The sequence below is a fragment of the Cynocephalus volans genome, chromosome 14 (assembly GCF_027409185.1).
Source record: "Cynocephalus volans isolate mCynVol1 chromosome 14, mCynVol1.pri, whole genome shotgun sequence".
Lineage (NCBI taxonomy): Eukaryota > Metazoa > Chordata > Mammalia > Dermoptera > Cynocephalidae > Cynocephalus > Cynocephalus volans.
The window spans coordinates 59,978,982-60,003,326 of NC_084473.1; the positions used below are offsets into that span (position 1 = coordinate 59,978,982).

Here is a 24,345-nt window from a genome sequence, read left to right on the forward strand (position 1 = left end):
AAATGACCAGTTGATTGGAGATGGTTGAGATTGGGGAGAGCTCTCTTGCCTCTATGTAGTAAATTAATTCTCTAGGCAGTGTATTTATCCAGAACCCAACAGGGAGTAGCGGTGGACAAAACCTTCCAGGAGACCTAGAAGATAATAAAAGCAGAAATCTAGAAGTTTTGTGTCTTCCAGAATATGATCAGGTTATGAACTTTCTGCTGGGAGGGGCTAAGGACTAAGCAGGTGGTTTGGCCAGTGATATCTGACAGACAGTAAGAAGTAGGCATTTGACACACTCCCCCATGTACGGCTTCATGAAGGATCTGATGAGTCACTGTTCCCCTGGTAAGTGTGGCCTACTGGTGGTGTTCGTCTGCACTGGCACAGCTTTGTTGCATAAAGTTGTTCCATGAAACAATGTAACTTCTCCAAGTCTATAATCCTCTCAATTTGTGGACAGGATACTGTTCCCATTCTACCAGAATGCATCATAATCATTCCTATAACTGAGGATAGGGGATCAGAACCCAGAAGAAGGGCACTGTCCCTTCTCCCGAGTAGTGTTGAGGGGGAGGATCACAGGAATAGAGCCCTAAGAGAGAGTGGAACATCTCCAACAGGATCTTCATCCCCATCAGTCTGGAAAAGATGGAGGCTCCAGGAACTCATTACAACTCACTGAATATCCCACCATTGCTTCCCTGGAGCTGAGCCCACAGGGCTGAGTCATATCATGGCAGCTTATGGATGAAGAAACAGAAGTACATGACATGGCTGACCAACAATCCTTCTCTGATCAGAATCTGAAGATAGGATTACTACTGATAAGATTTAGAAAAGACCGTCAAATATTTGACTGGGTGGTGCCAGAAAGTCTGAATAGTTTCTGAGAAGCAGCCTTCTACGCAAAAGTGAGGTACTGGCATCCTCTCTACCTGTTCAACCAAGCTCAAAACCAAGAAGGTAAAACATGGTTCTTCCATCTCCCACTACTGTATTCCTCCCCTACCTGGTGCATCGTCTGTTACAAATGCAGTGGAAGAAGGATTTTTGTGGCAGTATTGTTCATAATACCGAAAAAGTAGAATACTCTAACTATCCAACAATGGGACCTTGGCTAAGTACATTATGCTACTTACAAACAATGTAATCCTATCCAGTGTTCAAAGTGATGTAGAAGAAAACGTAGTAGCAGTCATAAAGCCCTTACTAACTGCCAGGCACTGTTCTAAGTACTTGGCAATATTCACAAGAACTCTGTGAAGTACGAACCATTATTATCCTCATTTACAGATGAGGAATCTGAAGTAACTATTTCAGTTAAAGGACATGTCAAAGGGTCACAGTAAGTGACCCTTACTAACATGGGAATTGGATACTATCTACAAATTGAGGGGATTATAGACTCGGAAAAATTATGTGGTTTCTTGGAATAAGAGCCAAGATTCAAATTCAAATAGGCTAGCTCCAGAGTCCCTCCTGTGAACTGTTACATAATGACAAAAGAAATGTTAATCATTTATTATTATGGGAGAAAAGCAGGCTATAAAACAGTTTGAAAAGTGTGATTACAATTTTATGTCAAACATTTTAAAAATCGTATGACTGTACACACAACAAAAATTATTGTAAGGATGCATGCCATCATAGGGTTAACAATGCTACCTCTAAGAGGTTAAGTTTAAGTGATTCTTAATTCTTCATAATTTTCTATATGGCCTACATTTTGTGTAATAAATACAAGACTTTTTTAATGAGGTAAAAATTCCTAAGGCAAAATGGTTTCTTTTGGTGAAATCAACTCAACAATTTTGACTTTTTGCAAGGCCTTCTGGTGTGAAGCCATGGAGAGTTACATCTGTGCAAACCTTTTGAAGGCACATACCCAGATCACATCATGCTGACCATTTTACCACAGAGGAGAGTGAGCTTCAAACTCATTAATGCATAAACCCAGTGCCTGGGAGGCGAGCTATATTGAGCACTGAGCAGATGTTAGAATGCTGAAGCTGGCAGGGACCTCGAGCTTCTTGAATCTAACTCCTCAGTTGGTAGAGACTGGGGCTGGAGGGGTTACCCACGAAAAGTCAGGTCAGGTAACTGGGAATCCCTTATAGAAAATGGCATTCACGGTAGGAAGCAGAACTCAACAGGAAATTTCACAAGTCATTTTAAATTTAGTCACAGAATGTCATGGCAATAGCAAGAGGGCACTTGGGTAGATTTTTATCTTTTTGTGGCCACAGAAGTTTGCTGAGAAAAAAGGGAAAGAAAGCTCTGTGAATGTATTGCAGTAAATATTTATGCATATAACTTGAGAGAGTTCAAAATTAGCTGTTATGGAGAAGAATCTGCTATAGACAATGACATGCACATATAGCTCTCTTTTCCCAGGCTACCGCCTCTGACAGGGCTGGGTTATATTCAGTGTCTCCCTGTAAGAGCCTATGGAGGTGACCTAGTCTTGTTTCCTAAGGGAAGCTATTAGTTAGTTCATCCTCACCCTCCCAAGATATCACAGTGACTCATGTGAGAATAGAGGGCTGGCAATCTCTAAGCAACATGGTTTCCCAGAGCTTGGCCTTTCCAGTGGCTACTCTCACAAGCAAGGTCAATCAGCGAGTCCTGCCATTACAGTAGCCACTCCCAGCATATCCCCATCCCAGCTGGGCATCATCTGGAATCCCTCACCATCCCATGGTCTAAGGTCTCTCTCTGGCTCACTGATGATGTACTACCTCTAGAGGGCAGTTCAGAGCAGGGCTCTTACTTCACAGATTTTAAGGAAACTGTTTGAAATGTCCTGGATTTGCATCAGTGAAACAAACTTATGTTCTTTCACCAAATGTCACAGTTATATCTGCCCTCTCAAGCAATTTGCAGGACTCTAGGAGGGCAGACTAAATATGTACATGAGGAACTAAGAGGAACTATTTGATAAGAACTGCTAGGTTTACAAAGAAAGAACTGAGAGGATTCAGAGGGATTGTTATTCCAACTGAGATGGTGAATATAGCATTCTTTGAGAATTTTTATAGGCCTGTACAGGAAGGGAGGCAAGGGGAGAGGGATACCCAGCTACAGGGAAATGTCTGAACAAAAGTCTGGAGTTGTGAAAGAATGAAACACAGCACAGCAAAGTGAGAAATCCTGTTTTCCACAACAGAAGTGTCCTATAACCAAGGTAAACTAGAAAAAGCACCATCAAATCTAAAATGCCATGATTGCCATCAATTGTAAGATGCACTCTGATTTCAAAGACATTTCAAATGTCTTTTTAAAAAATGCGTCTTAGAATTGATGAAACACAGAGTTAGCTGGGGTCGTATTATAGAAGGTCTCAAAAACCAAATAAGAAGAATAGATGGTAAAAAATGTCCTGAAGGCTTTTGATCAGGGGTGTGATGTTATGCTTTATGAAGACTGTTCTAGTTGCTGTAAGTAAGGTTGAGATAGGATATGTCGTGCTAGAGCTCCTGCATTAGTACAGGTCCAAGGGAACTAGAAGGGTGGTAGTGGGAATGGAAAGGGTCAGACACAAGAGACTTTTCCAAGGAAAGAACCAAGTGAGTGAACTGTACAGACATAGAGAAAGACTGAGTGAGGAGTCAAAGATGAATTCCAGATGGATAATGAGGGAAAATGTGGTATGCTTGTCGTAATTTGTTTCCTATTTATTATGTTTTCTTACTGCATACTTTTCCTTTCCTGATTTTTGTTACATGGTAGAGTTGTTGTTATTTCCTTTCTCCCCCATCTAGTCTTTTAAAAGTTTTGATTCCCATATTTATAGCTGCCCTTACATATTTAAGCCTACACTTTTATATTAACATCAAAATTAATAGTTATCTATTCTCAAACCGAATGGAAGATTGAGCTGTCTTTACCCTCCTCCATCCTCATCCTCACCCCCACCACCTTCAGGTTTTGGTGGTATCATCACATCTGGAATTTTATTTGGGAGCTAGATTTGTGCACATTTCTTATTTTGTCATGGGTGCAGTTTGATTGTGCTATGCAAAAATACTTCCAATAAATAGGATCAATTTCAAGCCACCAAAAATATATTAAAACTTATAGAAACCTCCAACCAAGGCCTGCTATGAATTTCAGTTTATAATCCATGTTGTGCTAAGTCCTAATAGTACCTAACTGCCTCTAAATTGTTTTAATTTTCAACACTGCTGTAATTTCTATTTCCCTAAATTTTACTTTTATTGTTCTTAAGATTCTAGTGATTTAATTAGCATTTTTTCCATTCTTGTCTTAGGATATATGCTTCTAGAATAAAGTATACAGTTTTAGTTGCTGCACCTTAAGGAAATCATGAACAATATTTAGAAGGAGCAGAGAGGTACAATAAAATGTTTGAATAGGAAAAGCTGCTACTGGGTAGGAACCAACAAAAATGGTTAAGGCTCTTGAGTTTGAGAAAGCAATGACTTAGAGGATGCAGTTAAATCTTTTAAAATCAAGAGGCAAAGATGAGGTGAATCTACTACTAGTAGCATCTTTATATTAGCATTAGAACATTTCTTGAAGCTTTTCATAAATAAATTTAGAGAAAAATTAAAATTGTTGAGTTTCTCAATAGGTATTTTTGCTAGATACCTTCTTTTGCCCCTCCAAATCCAATTTTTATTCTTTTCTACCCTGCTCTGGCCCTGGGAGGCTGACCTGTATGGGCTGCATCAACAAACCCACTTGCCCTCTGGCTTAGGGTTGGGTTTGGTGAGTGGGATGGGGATGAGAGGCACTGTGTCAGGAGATTTGAAGGTGGAGGAAAGTGAGGTGGGGGTATTTATTCCCCAGCTCCTTCGCTACCAGGGTGCCCAGGGTTGGCTGAGTCTCCCTACTGAAGGCTAGCATTCTTGTCAGTCAGCTCTCCGTGCTCTTTCTGAGTTCTGGTAAATGCATCTTCCCCTTCCCATTTCAGATTTATGGGCAGTAAGAGCTTCTCATTGCTACTGACCCCAGATACTACATTTTATCTTGCTGATTTCTGTAAAGCCTGCTCATGCCTTAGAAATAGTGCCTTTACTAACTTCTCTTAATTACCTACATGGAGTATGCCATCTGTTTCCAGACCCATGATGAACCTTGACTGATGCACTAATGGACCTACAGATCCCTGCAACTAAGAAATGGTAAGGGTAGAAAAAACAAATGTAAAAAAGTGACTATGGATAAAAGATACTAACTGTGACTTTGGGAAATAGGCCAATTTTAGACCATTTTGAGATTGTATTATCAGGGCCAAGGGACACCTGTTGGGATAAATGGTTGGGTGGAAGTAGGCTTTTTCTTTTTAGAGAACGGTTGTTCCCACTATCAGTTATCCTAGGAAGCAGATAACCCCCACGTGGCAAATAAATTGAAACTATGGACTGTAGAAGGAGGGATTTCCACCCCTCTCTGGATTAGAGATCACGTGGTTCTGAATTTTGAAGTATGGAGAGGCCTGAAGCAGGCTCATGCTGATGATGAGCTGTCCCCCGGGGGAGTAGCAACACCACACTCCTGATTTTGTCAGGAATGGCAGCAGAGACAATAGCAGTTCAGAGAAGGAAACAGCCAACATATGAAGCCCCAAGTAGGGAACCCATTGGACCAAAAGGTATTACATCTGGATTCTAGCCTCACCAAAAAGTGAGAACTATCAGGATGTTTTCTATGGACCAAAGGAAAAAGTTTCTCTTTCCTGAGGCTGAAGGTGGGGGGAAGTAACAGAGGGCATCAGTGGGGAGTGTTGGGTCCGTGATAACAGAGCTTTCCTGAAGGTCAAAGCAGAGAGTTGAGAAGTCCGGAGGGGAAGCATGGGAGAGCTCTGTTTTAGAGCGTAGATAAGGTAGTATCAGTAAAGTTTCAGGCAGAGTTGAAAGCACTTTGAGAGAGGAGTATTTCCAGTGAATGGGCTGGTAAGAGAGATCTCTGTGATATATTTGGTATAAAATGAAAGTATACTTTCCACTGTAGTCATAAGCTGAGAAGCTGGGAATACACGGGTTACAGAAATAGCTTCTAAAGGGTTAGGTAAACCCTATGTCAGTGAACTCATACTAGTTTACCGATGAAAGCTTAGACACATTCCTGACCTTTGGAGATTGACACTGGAAAAACCAGGCTTCCCATTTACAAACTCCTTTGGTACTGCTGCTGGAGACAGAATGTGGGATTAGGTGGGTATGGCAACATTTATGGATTTTTGTTTTTATTGAAGTTCTGCAATTCATTTTCCCTGTGTTAAAGATAGGAATAGTTCTTGGGGCTTTCATAAGGTTGGTGTGATGTCCTGATTCCTATTTTGGTTTAATGGGACTTAGAATCTCCTTAGGGGCCAAACCAACTCTCATTAGTCATATGAGCTTTGCACGTTTACCAAGAACTTGCCCTCTGTGTTGGCAAAAGAAGGAAGAGACCTGTGTGTCAGCTGAAAGGATATCACCTGACAATCTCCACTATAATGTGGATCCTGGGCTTAGTTATATGAACAGTGAACTCAGGCATCCTTCAAAAATATTGCTGTGAGTTAATAACCTGGATCAGATGCATTTCCCAAGATTTTGTGAAAATATCAAAGTAACGTAATACATTAAGTGTTTTGTAGCAGCTCAAGAAAATAAATTACTGAGAAATGAATATTTTGACTCTCATACAAAGAATAATTTCTCCTGTCCTTGGAAAATGTTAATCAAACTTTAGGAGCCGAACTAGCCTGGTATCTTAAGGTGATAACTTGGGACAAGGAGAGATTGGGGTTTATGTATTTAATGTAAATTCTTCATTGAACCAAATCTTCATGAATATGTTTGAAGCCTGAAATGTCAGGCTCTCTCCAGTCTGCTATAACCAATTATGTATAACTGGGTTCAAAAATTCCACTTCAGGAACATTTTGTTTCTCCACAGGCATTATCATTACTCTCTTCTTAGGAATTTGTAAGGCTTCCTCAAGGAGAAGTCTTTTTCTGCATGAAGAAGGTGAGACCCCACATGGTCTGTTCTCCCTAACCTGTTCCTATGCCATCTGACCAAAGCGTGCATCTGTCTAGCCTCAAACTGCTCTGACTCCCTGTCCTCTTCTGACCGTTCTACTTAAACCTGAAGTAATCTTCTCTAATAGCATGTGATTCAGGCAGCATAATGTCAGGGATCATGGCTGAACTATTATAGGCACAGTGGATTAGCAGCCAAGGAGCAGTTCCTCTGACTGGGGCTATCTAGGGTTCTGAGGATTCATTCTCTGGCAACCATGCCACTTGGACCATAATAGCCTTGTAATTCTGAGGATTAATTCTGAATGACCACATGGCAAGATCCACAATGGATGAGCTCATTTTCTCGGTGCACTATTTGGGCATATTATCTCAATTATACTGACTTGAACAAAACCTCCAAGAAAGAGTGGGGTTTTTGTTTCTAATTTATTCCATCCTAAGTCCAATCTATTTCTACAATAGGCAAATTAGATTAGTCTTTATGCCAATTTGTCCATAACAGAGTAGCAATTTCTTGGAAAAGAGGCAGATGTCTTCCTACATGATAATTAAATGGTAATTAATTTCCTAAAATTGGTTAAACATTCAAAGTGTGGATCCTTATGCTGACAGGAAGAAAGGGGCACAAATCTGACTTCTGCCAACCTCAGACTGTTTTTCAGGCTTTCCTCAGAATAAACCTCATCAGAATTGGCTTCTTCATTTAGAGCAATTCTCTTAAGGGGGTCTAAGGTTAATTATAGCAGCAACATGGGCAAAGGGTAATAGATCTGTGCTGATTGAAGTGTTTCAAAGAAACAATATAGCAAAGCTTAACTGGATGTTGGGACTGATTTGAGGTTTCTTCCCCTGGTATTTTATAGAGATTGTGGTTATCATAGTTGTTGTTTGAGGTATACTTTGGTTCTGTCTGTCTAGGAACAGGGGTCAGTCAGCTAAAACACCTTTGCTGCCAACAACTATGTGCTCCTTGATTCTTTAGAAAATTCTCCTTAGGTTCAGAGGGCTGTATTCTCTTTGCTAAGACAAGTTCATTTCATTAATGCTGTAGGTATTCTCTTTCAAAAATAAATGTAGAGAAACAGTTTGGCACTACCTCAAAAGGCAAACATAAAATTATCATATGATCCAGAAATTCCATTCTATGTACACAAAATAATTGAAAGCAGGTATTCAAACAAATACTAATACACGAATGTTCATAGCAGCACTATTCACAATAGCCAAAAGGTGGAAATAACTCAGATGCTCACCAATGGATGAATGGATAAACAAATTGTGGTACATACATACATACAATAGAATATTATTCAGTCATAAAAAAAGAATGAAGTGCGGACACATGCTACAATGTGGATGAACCTTGAAAACATAATGCTAAGTGAAAGAAGTAAGACACAAAAGGTCACATATTGTATGATTCCATTTATATAAAATATCCAGAATAGGCAAATTCATAGAGACAGAAAGCAAATTGATGATTTCTAGGGCCTTGAGGTAGGTGTGTATGGGGTTTCTTTATATGATGATAATTTGGAATTTGACATAGATGGTGGTTGCACAACATTGTGAATGTACTAAATGCCACTGAACTGTTCACTTTAAAATGGTTAATTTTATTTTATGTGAATGTCACCTCAATAAAAATAATTTGAAAATAAATGTATAACAATACTCAATTCTCTGCATTAAGTACTTTGCAATTCAGAATATCCTTCAATCCTAGGCAATAGGACTATAAGCCATATGTAGAAAAGCAAATTGTTTGCACCAGTTCCTGACAATGAGAATCTTCTTCAGCCACCTGTAACATGCCAGAATCATAAAGAGAAACCTAACAGTTCACCAAGGAGATAAATGATACCTGGTCCTCATTTGTTGGCAGCCATTTCAAAATAGAAGAGCCATTCATTTCTCTGACAGCTACAGAACTCAGGATTAAATTTTTCATTCTTCACAAAAATGTACTTTCAATAGAAAATTGATATACTGGTTTTTATGAAAAAAAATCTTGCAATTGGTGATCTGCAGAAGAAAAACGACCTATTTCTTCTCATATACTCCATCATATTTAAATTCTTAATGCAAAGATAAATCTAAGAATTCTCTACTTCTCAGGGTCAGGAGGTGTCAGGAATGCCATTCATCATAAAATCAGAGGGGCAAAAACAATAATTGTGGTTTTGGGAAATAGATCAAAGTGAGTGCTAGGGGGAAAAAAGAAATAAAGAAAAGAAAGCCAAGGGTACAGAAATTTAGTATTTGAGGAATGTCACATGTGGTGGTAATCATCTGTCCTCCCTTCCCAGAGGAGAGAGGAAAGGAGCCTAACTGTACAAAGGGGTTTCTATTTGGCATTAGCATGTTTTTGCTGCAAGAATTAAAAGAGACTGAAATATGACACTAAGGGAGGCTACAATGTTTCTGCAGGAGACATTTAAAACCCAGGTGAGTAAGCTTTTCCCTGGAAGCTGATGGGCTTGAGCTCTGACTCGATAGTTCACTTCTCTGGGATAGCTCCAACAGAGCAGGATGGATCAGGATAGAGAGGGTGACTCCCTTTCTGGTATCTTAATAGACCTCTCTGCCCCCATCTAACATAATTCCTCCATGATTACTTTTGAAGCTGATTAGAGTTGAAGCTGATCGCAATAAGCTCATCCCGACTCCAGATAAATTTTCCATTCTACGGGTAAAATAATCTTAGTTATCAACTTTTTTTCTCACAAATCCATTTGGTCATCTTTGTGGCATTCTTATCACTACTTTAAAACTCTTTATTGTCCTCTGAAATAACTTCCAAGATTGGGCAGCCTAACTTTAGAAAAGAAGCATAAATGTTATTTGAATAAATATGCAAAAGTAACAAAATACTTGTGTTGTCCACCCACTTGGTTCCAAGCATAGTCGCTATTGTTCTATGGGCCACAGAAAAACCGTTGCGTGGGAGAGGATGGGGTGTGCAGTGTAGGACCGAGGGGAGCACAGGGAGCAAGGAGAAGATACTATTGATGCACTGTCCTGTGAATATTTCATTAGAAAATAAAAACTGGTCCTGGAGCCAGGAGTTCTTCAAATTAAATATTAAGGACTCATCTGGCCATGCAGAACTCTTGTTCTACTTTTATATTTTACAAGGTCAAAGGGTTGAATGAGGCAAAGAAACAACAAATGGTTTACTTGTTACACACAGCCAATCAGTAGCAGAACTAAGTTAAAATTTAGGATTACTTTATTGCTAATCTAATGTTCCATCCACTGAACTAGGCTGCCTACATTTGAAAGCCCAGTTAATATAAAAGAAATACATTATAGTAATATTCATACAAGCACTCTGCAAAAAAATCTTCTAATATGATTCTGATAGTAATTTGATGTTTTGATCAAATTGACATCTCCACACTTATTTAGTTATGAGATGTCTTCTTTTAAAATAAATAGTGCAAAAGCAAGATTGTAAACTTAAATATTTGAATAACAAGTAATTTTTATGACACTTGCATTTATTGCTTTTCTGTTTCTTTGAGGCTCCGAGGTTGCAGTGATTAACATATGAAAGTATCTGGATAACCCTTGCTGAGGGAAATTGTCAGCATGTATTTCAGTCAAAATGACATGATATACTCAGTTTTTAGGATTGTAGTGTAAAAGCCTCAGGCCTAAGGTTAGACTTGGTCCTGTTCTTACTTTTCACCTTCTAAGAAAATTATAGTGCATTATACTTTGAAGCTGCTAACAAAATTCTCAGCAAGATCCTGAGTCACTTAGAAAAACAAATGATCTAGAAAACAGTGAATAATGTATGATGAAATTTATTTTCAAATGAAAATTGGAAAATAGTAATTGTTCTTTTTGAAGAGAGAAAAATGAACATCACCACCTAAACAGCAAAAGGTAGACAAAAGAAATGAAATGCAGAATTTAGACAAGAAAGAAACAAGATTGGCGTGGTATTATAACACCAAGGTCAAAAGTTCCAATTCCTGTACCAGTCAGTTGCCAAAGGAAAGAAAAGAAAAAGAAACCACATGGGTCTATCTCAAACCTATCTGAAATCCAGTTTTTAAAAGTAGGATGTTATAAATTTCAAGCACTTGGAACTGATCCTTTGGGATGAAATGAACTTTACAATAATAAAAGAAAGTGATCAAATATGGAGGCTGTGGCAAACCCTTGCTTCCTGTTGTCATAAGGGAGTATAGCTCCCCATTAATCCTAGAGTTATACATTTTTATCAGGGTAACTCTGTGGAGGCAGTGATTTTTAGCTTCACCCAGGCCATTTGGAGGACCCTTGAGAGGTCACTGGGTCATGATGCTCTTAGGCAACCAGGACATGGATGACTGTTGGTAACAGACTGGACAATGGGAGAATACACCATGCTGAGCATGGAAGATGGCATCACGAATGGGCTGCAGAGTCAGTAGAAGTCATTCATGTAAGGATATACCAAAAGTTAGTCCAAGGATTAAGCCACGATGAGAACCAAGATGAGGAACCAGATCTCAGAGCCAAGAGAACTTAAGTTCAGTGGCAACATTCAGTTGGGAGCTGAGGCAGTAGCCAGTTGGAGAAAGAGAGGAAATCTAAAAAACTTTACCTAATGCTTTGATTTCTTGTTTCAATGGCTTTTTTTTTTTTCGTGGCCTACCCAATTGCAGTGAGTTGAATCATAGCCCCCTAAAAGGTATGTTCACATAATAACCCCCAGAACTTGTGAATGTGACCTTATTTGGAAAAAGGTCTTTGCAGATATAATTAAGTTGAGGATATTAAGATATGATCATTCTAGATTATCTGGATAGATCCTGAATCCAATAAAAAATGTCCTTATAAAACACAGAAGAGAAAATACAGATGGAGAGGAGAAGAAGGTCCATGTGAAATTGGAGGCAGAAACTGGAGTTATGCAGCCAAAAGCCAAGGACACCAGAAGCTGGAACAGGCAAGGAAAGATACTCCCCCAGTGCTTTTGGAGGGAGCGGAGACCTGCCTACACCTTGATTGTAGACATCTGGCCTCCAGAACGGTGAGAGAATAAATTTCTGTTATTTTAAGCCACCAAGTTTCTGGTCATTTGTTACGGCAGCCCTAAGAAACTAATACACCAATTATACTGTGGTTCTCATTCCAGGGGTATGAGCCCCAAAAGACTTTTAACATCATCAATCTCTGCAGCCTCTCACTCTTGAGACACACACACACACACACACACACACACACACACACACACACACACACACACACACACACACACACACACACACACCCTTCATTTCAACAGCACTAAACAAGGGCACATGGAGTAGCAGATGGGGCACAAGTATCAAGGTACTAAGCAGGGATATGTTTGTGCTCACATCTGTTCCTTAGTTCTATCTCCCTCCTGGACCCTGGTTGCTGGGGTTTTTCTGGTACTTATAGGAGTAGCAGAAAGGACAGATACAGGGGAAAACAAATCCATTATTACTTAATAAGTGGGATTTGCTTAAAATATTAAATTTTTCAAAACATGGGGTGTAAAATTAAAGAGAGTCCTCGGTAATAAAAAGATTTAAAGCCACAGTTCTGAGTAATTTGGCTTCTTGAAGATCTCTGGGGTGATGACAAGACCTCCTAAGACTAGGTTCAAATTATCCCAAGGAGGGCCATTCTATAAGCTGGGACTAGGACATGTATTTTTTACTGTTGCATGTATTAGTTGATTAAACTCTTGAGAATGAATAGTGCCTGGTAATTTGGAACTGTGCTAAAAATTTGAGTTACTCTAGTATACCAAATACCTGGCCTCAACTGATGAATTTATCAACACCAAAACCACTGCATAGTTACTCTAAAGTTAGAATATAAGGTACCTGCAGGTTGGGATCTTTGTTTTGTTCACTGATAAATTACGAGCACCAAGAACAGTGTCTGGCATATAATAGGTACTCAATTAATATTTGTTGCATGAATTCAAATACACTCAAAGCCCCATAGAAATAAAATAAAAATATCTAGTATATAACCAAATATGCTTTATTTAAGAATCACAATTTGAAAGTATTAGTGTTATTAGAATTAAGCTACATTTCTATATTATGAATACATTTTTAAATCCTCAGTTATTGAGTGGCTTGTCTATGGTCTTTTCCCTTCTCTTACCCAGTGAAGTCCCACATGGTCATTAGGCCATGGTTGCATTCCAAAGTCAAAAGATGCTATATGTAGTTAATTTGTCATTTTAGATTATTGCCACCTCTTTTCTTTTTCATTACCACTGATAGCTCTCTTTGCTGAAAGTGATGGGGTTAGCAGTGAACTCAGGAATACAGTCTGGTATTTTCATGAGATTAAGAAAAAATCCAGATAAGACTTACCCAGAATAATAATTCACTTCCCTTTTCTCTCAACAGCAACTGACAGTGATAGAATTAAAACAGTGATTCTTCATATTTTCTAATGGAGATCCCTTTAGATGCTCATTCTAATTTTAGCTCATTGGTTTTGTTACTGTACCTGTGACTATCTCTCCGTAAGAGGTTGGGTGTGCCCACTCTCTCTAACATTTCTGGGTTGGCTGTCAGAAAGCAGAATAAGTATAAGCCTTATTTTGGAGTAATTTAGCAGTGTATCTGGTGTTGGAATCCCCCTCACCAAAAAATGGAGCTGAAGACTAACAGCTAAATATGGGTGTTATTGAGCTCCTCAAGTGTCTGATACTACACCAAGAATAGTACAGTGGTTAAGAGCATGAAATTTAGGGTCAGACTGCCTGGGTTCAAACCCTGGCTCTGTCTCTTATTAGCTGTGCATGCTCAGGTGAGTTAGTTAACTTCTTTGTGCCACTTATAATATTATTGTTATTATTACAATGAGAAGCAGAAAAGAAGTTGTGACATGAATAGAAAGAGACTAGGCTGAAGAAAAAAGAGTAATGTAAGGGTTCGATGGAATCACTTCAAGTAAACCTACTTATCTGGTCCTTACACAGTCAGCTACATATTTATTAAATGGCTTCTTTGTGCCACTTTAGTATTCTGCTAAAGTTTTTCAGGAATTTGTAGACTAGAGGGGCCACAAGTTATAATTCAGGGAATTCACCTTAAAAAATGCCACCAGAGGGGTAGAAACGATTAGAAGTAAATGAATCATGTGTTTTTAAAAGGTGCATATTTAGATATTCTCTGAACTCCCTGAAGAGGAATAGTAAAAAAGAACATTTTGAACATACTTGTACTTCAAAATATGGTAGATACTTCTATATTTCAGAAATGGGCTAGAAACACAAAGTGGTTACTCTGGGCCCAAAGTAGGCAGAGTCGTTCAGGATTCAGGACAGGGACCAGAGCAAGAAATCAGAGTGGGAATGAGGCTCTCCCACCCATGAAGCTGCCATTCTGATTGCTGCCTGGGGTCATAGCTTGTATGACATTGCTTACCTAAGAGGGCAGTAAGAAACAGATATGGCCTTGCAGCAAGGACCTGGCTCATCACCAGCTTGTTCAGGAACTGGACTTGTGGTATCCCTACATCACTGCAGGACTAGGACACTGAGCTGCCACCACAGAACTGACAAAACATGTTGGTGAACGTATTTTAACTATTGACTATAAATAAGAAAACTATTTTTATGATGTGGTATAATAAATATATTTGGTCTCTGTGTCATGTGAGGGTTCTTTCACAGAGCTTCTAAAACCTTTGAAATTTTCTGAGTGATAGGAGTGTCTTTTGTTATTCATAATAAGTCCCTTTCAATAACACCTGACTTTATGCTAATGAGGTGACTTACAGTGGGGCTCCTAAATAGCTTCAGGATGGAGCCAGTTACCAGAAAGACCAAGTGATTAGAGGGTTATGTGGTTAGAACTTTCAGCCCCACCCACCAACCTTCAGGAACTGAGTGAGGGGGAAGAGGATGGCCTGGATATTAAGTTCTATAAAAACTCTTGAACAATAAGATTTGCTGAGATTTCAGGTTGCTGAACATGTGGAGGTGCCAAGAGAGGGCACAAAAGCTCCGTGTTCCTTCCTGCATACCTTGCCATATGTACCTCATCATCTGGCTGTTTGTATCCTTTATAATATCCTTTGTAATAAGCCAATAAATGTAAGTAAAATATTTCTCTGAGTTCTATGAGCCATTCTACCAAATTATTGAACCCAAGGAAGGGTCATGGGAACCCAGACATATAGCTGGTCAGTCAGAAGTACTAGAGGTCCTGACTGGCAACTGGCACCTGAAGTGGGGACAGTCTTGTAAAATGAACTCTTACCTTGTAGTATATGACACTAACTCCAGGTTATTAGCATCAGAATTGAATTAAACTGTAGGACACTGAACTGGTGTCCAGAGAGTTGGAAATTGCTTGGTGTGGATAAACCCACCCACCCATCTGGTATCAGAAGTGTTCTGTGTGAGAGTGTAGAGAAACAGTGTGTGTTTTTCTCACATATGCCAGAAAAGGTGGAGTTAAAATTCTCTCTAACGATAAGGAAGATGGGGATAGAGGTTCACTGGGGAGTTAAAATGTGCTAAAGTTCATTTCTTGTCAGGGAAGAGGATAGAGATATTAAAAACTTTGTATCTTAGGAAAAATCATAGTTAAGCATATTATAACTTAAATAATAGAAATATAATCTATGTTCAAACTAGAAGAGGGGTAAACCAAACTTGAGGTAAGGTGGCAGAAACAGGTCCAAATATATCAGTAATCACAATAAATTTGAATGGGTAAAATTCACCAGTAATTTTTTCAGATTGGAATTAAAAATTAAATCATAAACTTTCTAAAAGATATACACTTCAGAACAAAACAATGCAGAGAGTTTGAAAAGCAAGAGACAGAAAGAAAAAACTATGCCAGACAAATACAAACCGAAAGAAGACTGGTTTATCAGCTACTATTAGATAAAGTAATATTAAAAAAAATTTATATACAAAAAAACAATCCATCAAGGATATCAATTATAAGCTTGGGTGTGCTTCACAATATAGCCTTGAAATTTATAAAGCAAAAATGGACTGAATTATAAGAAGAAATGGAAATTTCAGTCAGGGTCTTGACAAAGAAACAGATATACTCAGGAGGGTTTAATTGGAGAGAATTTAACCAATGGACTATTTATAGAGGTATGTACAGGGTTAAAGGAACAAGAGGGGGTGGTGAAGCGCCAAAGAACTAGCAGCAGTGGCAAGCCATTACTCCCCCAGGCTTGACAGAACAAGGAGAGAGGATAGTATTACTGGAGCCAGATGAAAAATGAGGCTGTGAGGGAACCTGGGGAAGGAGGAAGAGGGGTAGAAGAGAGGTGAAATCCTCTGACCTCTTTTTCTAACTGACCTCTGATCTGCTGGTGCCAAACCTACCAACCAGCCCTAACTGGAAACCAGAGGGCAAGAGAGCACAGCAAAAAAGGGCCAACAACAGATTTGATAAGGCAAATGAAGAATAATTGGCACAACAATTATAGTGAGAAAATTTAGCAAAGCTTTATCAGAAACTGATAGATCAAGTGACCAAAAATTAGATATGAAAGATTTATACAAAGCAATAGAACACAATGTAATTCAATTAGAAATCAACCTTAAAAGATAGATTTATATGTACTGATATGAAATGATCTTCGAGATATATTCTCTAAGAGAAAAGAACAAGGTGTGGAATATTATCTATACTATACTAATATTTGCATAAAATCCATCTATCTCTACTCATATATGCACAGAAAATATCTGAATGCCCAAGAAACTATTAGTAGTGGTTGCCTCTGGAGCGAAAGGATAATTTACCATTACTAAAAAAAACCAAAAAACCCCCCAAACTCTTGTTTAAAAAGTGTTGAATAGAGTTGAAATATGCTATTCTCATTTTTTCTTTTTTTAGTACTCTCTCAAGGCAGATTCCCTAGCTAATTTTATAACATGTAGGATTTTAACCAATAGTTAAATAAATAAATAGTTAAATAGTTAAACGATTAAAATAATTAAATAAATAGTGAAACAGTTGTCATGGCTTTCCTGATGCTTTGCCAAATTTCCACTTACCCTCCCTATTGATTTTTTCCTACATGGAAAACAATATTATAATTCAAATGTGTCTCTTTCCATTGACCTTCAAGTTGAAGTGATTTCTAAAAAAATAAAAGCTAAGCTCTTGAACACAAACAACATTCCTGAGACCTCTGAATATACATGCTGTATTATTCTTTGAGAATTCCTGATAGGAGTGGCAGTCATTTATAGAGCAGTTAAACAGAAACAATACAGAAGGCAAATAAAATCATCAGAACAAGAAACTAAATATTAGCACAACCCATTAAAATGGATGTCAAGAATGGAATATCTTCATTACCTTACACATTTTCAAGGTACTGTATGAATTTCCCCTCATCAGAAACAGTTAACAGTTCTCTGAGTATCCTGCCATACCTGACAGATATTCAGTAACTTGGAGCCTAAAATGTCAATAGCAAATAATATCTCACCTGACATTTCAGGTGCTAATAGGGACATTTGAACAGAAAATCCTGAAGCAAACAATAGTTCTTTAACAGGCTTCCTCATACAAGGCAGACCTACACTGAAGATCACTTTCTTTATAATTCAAACACTGATTCAGATACACAGTCAAGGAGAATTGGCATGACTGCATAAATGGAGCTGTCACTCAATTCCTTGTTTCATTTGTTTGTAAATATATAAAATGACAGTGAGTGTTCCCAATCTGCCCGCTTCAGAGGGACATCATGAGGGGATGTGTCCTAACCATTTGTATAAGCCAGCTAATGGGAATCATTCTTGACATCTTCCTATCTCCCGTAACCAACCAACCAGCAATTCTTGTCCATTCTACCTCCTGTATTATCTCTGGAGCTTCTCTATTATGCCCCAAGCCTGATGCCTCAACTGCCACACAGACCACCAATCTCTCCCACCTGGACCACTGTAATAGCCTCCTACAGGGCTCCCTGTGTCTCCTCTTGCCTCTTCTAGTCCACACTCCATACAGCAGAAAGAGTGTTATATTTATTAAAAATGTAAATAATAATAATAATAAAATACCTCACGAGTAACTCACTCACCTGGCTCCTGCCATAATGGCCTTTCAGTTTCTTGACCTTGACATGTTTTTTCCTATTTCTGAACCATTCCACAAGCTATTCCCTCTACTTAGATTGCTCTCTTTCCCCTACCTCTCATACTTGGTTAATTCCTGCTCACCCTTTAGATTTCAAACTATATGTCACTTTCTCACGGCTACCTTCCACCCTCTCCCCCCTCTTTGACCTAGTCATGTTCGGTTATTATAAACTCCTTTAGAATCTTGTTTTTTGTAGCTCTTAATTAAATTAAGGAGAATTAAAGAAATCTCCTTGAGAATTGTTGGAGTTCATCATTGTGGAGTTCATCATTGGCTGTCTAGCTCGTCACACAATGCTTTGCACATAGCTGGCATTCTATAAACATATAAACACAGTTGGCTGAACTATGAATGAGTGAATGCATATTAATGCCAGCTTGGATGGTACTCAAGTTTCCCACACCCCCCTCCCCCAACTTGAAGTGCTGGTGAGCAGCACTGCTGGCCTCACCCAGTGCTGGTTTGACTCACCTCTGAGATCCCAGCACATTCCAACAACGCTGAGGCAACAAGGACTATAAATCCTTATATGAAAACATTCTTATTTTTTCCCTTCTTTTGTTTGTTCGCTTGATTATGAAAGTAAGTTTGTTCACTAAGAAAACCTGGCAAAGTTCCAAAACCTAAAAATGGAGAAGAAAAAAAAGTCCCCCATAGCTGCAACATCCAGGACTGTGTTCATTTTAAGCCTCTGGTAAATTCGTCTGGTATTTCAGCAGATTTACTACCACGTTTCAATTTGAAATTTTTTCATCCTTAACCGATAACCTACAGATCTAGCACATAGTTTAGGTCCTGCCCAATTTGAGAAATTTCTGAGAGATAAATTATAAATTCGAAAATACAGAATGCTGAGTAATAAAGAAAAAATACCTAAATGATGCATTTAGTTTGATGTAGTTGCTCATTGTTATACTGCAAATCTTGCCTATAAATATACTCGTATCTACCTTTCACAGTAGAAAAAAGAAATGGGTTAAAAGTACCACATTTCATCTCTGTTCTAACTTTCCATTGAACTACTAGTAGACTTAAAAACTGTCTTAGCATGTCGTTTCTTCTTCACTACCAAAGGGGAAAAACGCCCTTTTTGAAATTAATCTCATCAGTGCTATCATCATAGGTCCCATTTCTTGAGGAATCTGTTTGCCCGTTATCCTCTCTCTACAGATTTTACTAATCGTTGAGTCTGACTGTATTTTCATATCTTTAAACAAAAGAAAAAAGTGACAGATAGAGCGTCAATACATCACTAAGGAAAATAATACTGATCCTTACGGGAACATGGAAGACAAACCCAAGAATGTAGCGTGTAAAATCCGGGTACCGGGGCGAGGCGGCTGAAGCGGGCTGCAGGCCAGGCAGGGCGCGGCAGGGCGCGGCGCAGCGCGGCGGAGGCGGCGCCCACAGTGACCGTTCTCCTCAGCAGCTCCCTCCACAGCGTCCGCTCTGAGGAGCAGTACAGTCGGGGCCTCGCCGTGGCTGTGTTCACGTGTAAACTGGAGCTGATGGTGGGCAGCCCTGCTTCCTGCCTGGAGTTGACGACGCGTCCTCGAGCAAGCGGCATCAGGAGGACGCACAGCTGGGCTCGTCCCTGTACATGACGTGAGGGCTGCCGCGCCTCGTTAGTGGCCGCGGCGGTGCCCGCCTCGTGGGGTGTGAGGACCGGTCCAAGGTGGAGAGAGACACGATCTCACAAGGCAAGACTCAGTTCGCTCCTTCCTGAAGCGCGGCAAGCTAGGCCGAGACAACGAAGAGGAGCGGGCGCAGCAAGAGGCCGAGGCCACCCGGCGCCTCCCTGAGGAGAAGGCCCAGGCCGGTGCCGGCTCCGTGGGCAGCCGCTGTGAAGGGCGGGTGCCTGGGCAGTCCCCTCGCCGGGGCACCGTCATGTATGTAGGACTCACAGATTTCAATCCTGGCTTCTGGATCGGCGTCTGCTATGAAGCCGCTAGGGAAACAAAGATGGCAGTGTGACTGGGAAATGCTACTTCAAACGCCAGACCAAGTACTGCGCCTTTGTCAAGCCATCGGTTGTGATGGGAGGCCGCTTCCCAGAGGAGGACTACGGGTTAGCGACGTGTGACATCCGAGGAATCCCCCTGTTCCAGTTCCTAACTAGGCTATTCACTGCCCCCTTTTTATGTGTGCCCATAGCCCTCTTCTCCAGACCCCATTTTAATTTTATTCATCTTTCCCCCTGCCATTGATTTTTTGAGACTCATGCGTTAAATCTTCAGAAACCTGGAAAAAAAAATTGGGAGTATCCGCAAAGATTTAGAAAACGAGTATGGGAAATTATGCGGCAAAATTTATCCTTTAACAGCAGCATGAAGAAATCCGAATGGAAAAGTGGGCAACAGATTTTAAAACTCTTATTAGCAAGCAATTCCAGAGAGTTCTAAAACTGTAACCAGTAACACCATAGCCTTTCTTGTTTGAAGAACTCAATGAGAGGTTTGTCACTGAACCGTTACCCTGAAAAGCCCACCTTAGCCAGACACATGTGAGCATGTGAAACAGCTCTTGAAAAATCTTTGTGCAACTTATTTTTGTTTCTAGGACTCTGGCTCTGAGCCTGGAAAAACTGTTTTCATACTCATTCTTCTCTGGAATTTTAAAAATGATAACCTTTCAACATCTTTTTACTTGGCAAGTAAATTGCTTTTGCCTTGGAAGTAAGCAATTTAAAGAAACTGAACTTAAAAGACCCTCCCCCCTCAGGACTGCAAATTCCAGAAAATAATAATGCAAACATGGAATTATTTAGCAACACATCATAATGAAACACTACCTCCAGGAGAATATCTGAAGATAAAATGAATGTCTCTTATAACATCTGACTGCACAGAGATAAAAGTAGCATAATAAGGGAAAAGAAAGAAAGAAAAAAGAAGTTAGAGGAAGATTGTTTCATCCAAGCAGCAGCATTACAGTTTTTGAAAAACTAGCAGGAAAAGTTGCTCCGTACTTACGAAGTGTGTGTGAACTACATGGTCTTTCAGAAACTAGACCCACATCTGGAACTGTGCAGCTCCTATCCATGGAACTGGGTTGGCCAAACACCAGGGCCTGCAGGAGGGGAGAGGAGTGAGGAGCCAAAATTGAAGTAGGCACTCACTCTCAGTGCTGACCTTGCATGATCCTGAGTGTGAGACTCCTTAAATTTTGAGCCCTTGTCTGGCACCTCCTCACCTCACCCTTATCCTGTCAAATGCAACATGATGACAACAAATATTCATGTAATACTTTTTCAAAGTAATACCATATACTAGTACTGTCTTTAATTTTATTTGTCTTACAACAACACTAGGAAGTAGATATACAATTATCCTCATTTTACAGAGGAAGAAACTGAGGCTTAAGATGAAGTGATATCCCTAGTGGTTCCACTGTAAGTAAGTAGGGTACCAAGACTTCAACATGGGCCTTCTGACTTTTCATGGCATTCTTTCTGCTCAGTGTTCCTCTCATATGCCACTCATAAATAGCTTCTATCTGGAATCCAAGGGGGATGCCTTCCATCAGGCATCTAGGAAATTTTTAGTGTACAGTGTCATGAATACAAACTGAAAATACTTTGGAAGTTACAATAAACTTATTTTTCTCCGTCTAACTATTCATCCAATCTCTATTTAGAATCAGCTCCAAGAATTATATATTTCTACCAAAAAAAATTCTTAATTCATATTTTGTAAGAACATACACTAACATTTTTTATGGCTTTTCAACAAGACTTAATTATACTCCTCAAAGACACCACTCCATGTTATCCTAACTCATGATATTCTCTTCAATATGAAGGTCCATGTAGAAATCAATTAATCAGCCAATCAATCAATCATAGTGCCACATTTTACTAAATAAAAATTTTCTTTGAAAAAATATGTTCTAAATAAAACTTCAACTTGGAGATGATATGATTCAGTATTTTCTAATGCAGTGTTGTCACAAAGAAAATATAGGATTCTGGTTAGACTGATTTTATTGAAATTATCGATGTATTTTTTATTGAAATACTGATCGAAAAAAAATTTTTTACCCTAAACCATTTCATAATATACCCACACAAAATGATAAAATATTTTAAAAATTCCTGGGGAATGGAGTTCTGTGAGAGGAGTTCTTGAGTTTAAAAAAAGGAGAGGATGGCATTGATTCAGTACTTGAATTTTTCAGTTGAATAAATAGACCCAGCTAGGAGAATTGGCCTGTCCAAGGTCACCCAGTTAGTGGCAGGGTCAGGATCTGTGTCTTCTAATCCCTAATCCAGAGCTTTCCCCTTGCTTCCTGATAGTAAATCAGATGATGTCACCTTCATGCTAAAAACAAATCAGAAATATTGCACGATCAATTTTCTATTTAACAGGCAGAATGACTTCCAACCACAGTTCAAGGCTTCCCTCTCCTCCAGATTAAAGGAATACAGCAGTTTTAACCAAATTTCTGCACCATTAATTAGCTGTCTTGTGGTTACCTTATGCAATGAAAAAAAACCTGCTGTCAAAAAATTAAGATCACAAACAGGAACTATAAATTGTGTCATATCAAAGCTGCGTTCTCTTTTCGTGTCTGACACCTGTGCTATTTTCTTATAATGCTGAAATTCATCAAATACGGTCCATGCTTACTTTTCCCCTGGTATGTCCTTGACTATCATTTATTTATGCATAGTGGGGATGGGAGAAAGAGCCATTCTCCAGTCAGGGGGCATAAGTAGCTCAGTGTTTGTGGTAAAGAAGGTAAAGAGTAGTTTCAGATGCTAGGGGAGACCTAGAGAAAAAAATGTGTGCACACGGACACTCATATGCATGCACATGTATAACCCCAAGGGACATATACCTGCATTATCTCATTTAATCTTCACAAGGACCTTAAGAGGTAGGTGCTAATGTTATTCCCATTTCTTACATGAGGAAATAATTACTTGCCAAGTGACTGACCCAAGATCACACAGCTCGTACGTGACAGATCCAGGATCTGAACTGAGACTGTCAGACTCCAAAAACCCACAGGGAGGAAAATTTTCTCCCTTCTGTTTCTGGAGGTGATTTGCTACCCCTCTCCATCAAAATAGAAAGGAATAGAAATGGTCAGGTGTGTATCAGGGGCAAGTAATTTCTTATTGACTGAAGCTCTCTGAAGTACTTTCTTCTTTATAAAGTCTCCAGGAGACACGTGACCACAGTGGTAAGGCAAAATTTGATTCAAGAGCAAGAAAATGTACTGGGAAATGGAAGAGAAAGAATGGGCACTAATAGGACAGTATTGTTAAAAGGGTAAAAATGATACTGATTTATTGTAGGAATTATAGCTAAAAGAATTGTGACCAATTGTTGATGACCTCACTGGTAAGTACCGGAAAACTTTTACAGAGTTGTCTGGATTCACCTTTTGCTGTTGTTTTCAATAGCATGTGGGAGAAAGGTGGAAGAGCCAAGTCCATGAAAGAAAAGTACCACCACCATTTTAAAAGACAAGGATGAGACTTTATAAACTGGAGGTTCTTTGCTATGTTACTAACTCATAGGAATGCTGTTCTTTAAAACAAATTTGAGGTAAAATTCACATAACATAAATGAATCATTCTAAAATGTACAGTTCAGTGGTATTTAATACATTTACTGTGTTGTGCAACTACCTCTTCTAGTTAGTTCCAAGACATTTTCATCACCCCAAAGGCAACCCTGTACTCACAGTAATGCCATTTTGCAGAAATATTATTAGGAAGCCTGGCAAAATAGAAGAAAGTAAGACACAAAAGTTCCAGTGGTATGACAAGAAGTGAGAAGTAGCTAATTGATGAACTTAAACAAAACATTTTATTTTATTTTATTTTTTTGGCAGCTGGTTGGTACTGGGAGCCAAACCCTTGACTTTGGTGGTACAAGGCTGCGCTCTAATGAACTGAGCTAACCAACAAGCCCCCTAAAACATTTTTAAAACCTTATTTAACAAGTATTTTCCTAAAACATAATAATATATAATGTACTGTGCTGAGTGTCGGCTACTGTGGTGGGGGGGAGGATGGGGAAGGTAGCAAAAATAAATACAATCTGGTTTTTGTCTTCAAAAGAGCTTGCAATCTAAAGAAGAATTCAGATATGTCATCAGATGGTACAAGGTAAGCAAGAGAAAAGGGGCTAGAGGGAGAAGGGATAAGATACAAAAGGAGGATGATAGAAAGTATATTTGCTCCATTTAGATAAAAAATCAATGGTAATTTTCTCTTTAGGA

At 39.1% G+C, this 24,345-nt stretch overlaps 1 pseudogene; it reads left to right on the forward strand.

Annotated features, from left to right (window-relative positions):
• Nucleotides 1–290: 290 nt before the first annotated feature.
• On the forward strand, nucleotides 291–20,442 carry LOC134362533 (tubulin-folding cofactor B-like; annotated as a pseudogene).
• Nucleotides 20,443–24,345: the final 3,903 nt, after the last annotated feature.